General features: G+C 39.2%; 1 long non-coding RNA gene across 1 annotated transcript; it reads right to left on the reverse strand.

Moving 5' to 3' along the window:
* Nucleotides 1-1,174: 1,174 nt before the first annotated feature.
* Nucleotides 1,175-1,957, reverse strand: LOC107668193 (uncharacterized). The gene is made up of 3 exons (XR_001631868.1): nt 1,882-1,957; nt 1,454-1,684; nt 1,175-1,346 (listed from the first exon to the last, which is right to left on the reverse strand). It is a non-coding gene; the product is annotated as an uncharacterized LOC107668193 (long non-coding RNA).
* Nucleotides 1,958-2,720: the final 763 nt, after the last annotated feature.

Below are 2,720 nucleotides of genomic sequence, written 5' to 3' on the forward strand. Positions count from 1 at the left end.
TAGCGGTTGTAATTACATCAGCAGATTCGGCACATTCGCGATAGAAAAGCGGCGCTTTCACGTTATGATATTACAACTGTGAAATTACAAACAAAAAATACACATTCTGAGACATGAACTGAAATGAATTGTGAATTTTATTAACATTAAATCGTCCTCCTCCCATTTTCACCTCAAAATTATGGGGAAGCTGTGCCTCCCCTGCCTCCCCCGACGAGCCGCCACTGCATTCAACCCACCAGTCACAATAGTGACCGTAAAGAAGGTTTTCATTTATAAAGCTCTAAAAACCTTACTGACTGATGTTTTAGTGCACTTCCTGCAAATATGGAAAAAAATAAAGGGTCTCAATTAAATATGTGCAGTGTCACATGGTTAGTGAAAACTGTCACATGACCAGAGCAGTTGAATTCCTGTTTGCACCTTGAAAAGAGGATGGCTGCATCAAAGCTCCGAAACAAAAGGCTAGTAAAGTACGTTAAAGAAATGACAAATATTTTTGATCCACATTATCTTTAAGGTGTCTAGTATTAATATATGAACTCACAATCATTCAGTTTTGTTGAGTGTGGTCATAGAATGAGTAAACATGTTGTGACCCGGTGGGATAACAGTGAATTTAGGTATACATATAAATCCAACTGCAGCTGTTAGTGAAGGCTGCACTAAAATGTTGCAATGATGAAATATTGCACTAAATTAAACGTTTAAATGTTACAAGTAGGTTACAATATTGATGTTGTAATACTGGCAGAACTAATATAAAAAAATTGATGATATGTGTTACAAAAAAGTAACAATTTTGAAATTTATTGAAGCATGTATTTTTTTGTATTTTATCTCAGTATTCCTATCAGTGTTATATAAGGCTTTTTATGCATAATAGTGACCCTAGAATGTGATCAAACAGTTTAAAATAGCCGGGCTGAGATACATATACACACATTTTGATGACTGCAGAAATATGTTAAATCAGTATACACATTATTTGACCGGCCACAATTGTGACTGACCATAAAACACAACTTTTCACACACTTTAAAAACAAAAATAATAATAATAATAATTATTGATTATTTCAAAGGGTTACTAATGACACATCATTTGCATATTTTCATGTCTGGGAGAAATGTGGGATTAAACGGGTTAATTATAGTGATAACAGAATGCAACCATGCATAACTGACACCTGTTACCTACCACTTTTTATCTTGTTTCCGGAAAGGATTGAAGATCACATTGCAGGGAAGTTAATGACCTTAAGTCTTGATCTTGCACCATCCTTCCAATGTCCCTTTGCTGCTCCATAAGAATGTCTTGTTTAGTTATTACGTCATAGAGAAGTGCTGAAACATTAAACACAGGAATCAGAAGGTTTACCACACCACCCATGCTATGAAATGAGCCTTACACTAACAGCGAATATATGATAGAAAACAAAGAGAAATCTTACATCTTATGAATGGGTCACAGCTTGAGAGGATTTTTTCTCTGGGGTCTGGGTGTTTCATGATGCCACAGTGCCTGCAGTGGGTGGTTTTGTCTTTGTCCTAGAGGACTTGGTTAAAAGCTGAACAAATCCTTTTGGATCCTGGTTGTATTTGAGGAGCTTGTGGCAATTGTTTTTAGGGGTGTGGTGGCCTCCTCATCAGTGTCTCATTCATCCAGTATGCGCTTGTTTCGTCTTTAGAGATGGCAAGAAATTGAATTATTACTAAATTTGATAAAGCGAGGGTGATTTGTTCATGTGAAGATACTATTCTGCGAAATATTCCCTATTCGCAGTTAAAAAAGAAACGTGCATGTTAATTTGTTAATCTGCACAATGACACAAAGAGCTGTTAGACAGGTCAAGGAAGTACATAACACACTCAATCTTACTTTATTTTGTGTTTTGGTGGCATCAGGGAGTCAGGTGCAGCCTCTGACTGGAGATTGGTCTGTTCAGCATGCTTCACTCTAATTATCTATGGAAGACAGAATTTGAAAATCAGAACAATCTGAAACGTTCATACATACTTGCAGTATACACTAGGGCCGCTGATATTTATCGGCCGATTTTTTATTAGTATAAAGCCATCGGCATATCGGAAATAGCATGAAAAGGGCCGATACTGATGGTTCATTAATTAACTGCATGGAGACAATGAGTTGCATGTCTGTTGCATAATCCAATGTTGTCCTCTGGGCAAAATAATTAAATACTTGCCAAAACAAAATAAAATCTGTACCAAATATAATTTGTCAGACGGCATAGTACGGCCTATGCAAACATGACGCTGACGCATCCAGTGAGTGAAATGCCCGCGCTCAGCTGTACATTCAGCATATGAAAGGCTGTTCATATGTCACGAACCGCCAAGCATTAGGCCTATGTTTAAGTGGAAGTCGTGGCCTAATGGTTAGAGAGTCGGACTCGTAACCTAAAGGTTGCGGGTTCGAGTCTCATACCGGCAGGGATTGTAGGTGGGGGGAGTGAATGTACAGCGCTCTCTCCCTTCAATACCACGACTGAGGTGCCCTTGAGCAAGGCACCGAACCCCCAACTGCTCCCCGGGCGCCGCAGCATAAATGGCTGCCCACTGCTCCGGGTGTGTGTTCACGGTGTGTGTGTGTGTTCACTGCTGTGTGTGTGCACTTTGGATGGGTTAAATGCAGAGCACTAATTCCAAGTATGGATCACCATACTTGGCCACATGTCACTTCACTTACTCACTTCA

This window comes from Sinocyclocheilus anshuiensis, unplaced genomic scaffold (genome assembly GCF_001515605.1).
Source record: "Sinocyclocheilus anshuiensis isolate Anshui unplaced genomic scaffold, SAMN03320099.WGS_v1.1 scaffold8218, whole genome shotgun sequence".
Lineage (NCBI taxonomy): Eukaryota > Metazoa > Chordata > Actinopteri > Cypriniformes > Cyprinidae > Sinocyclocheilus > Sinocyclocheilus anshuiensis.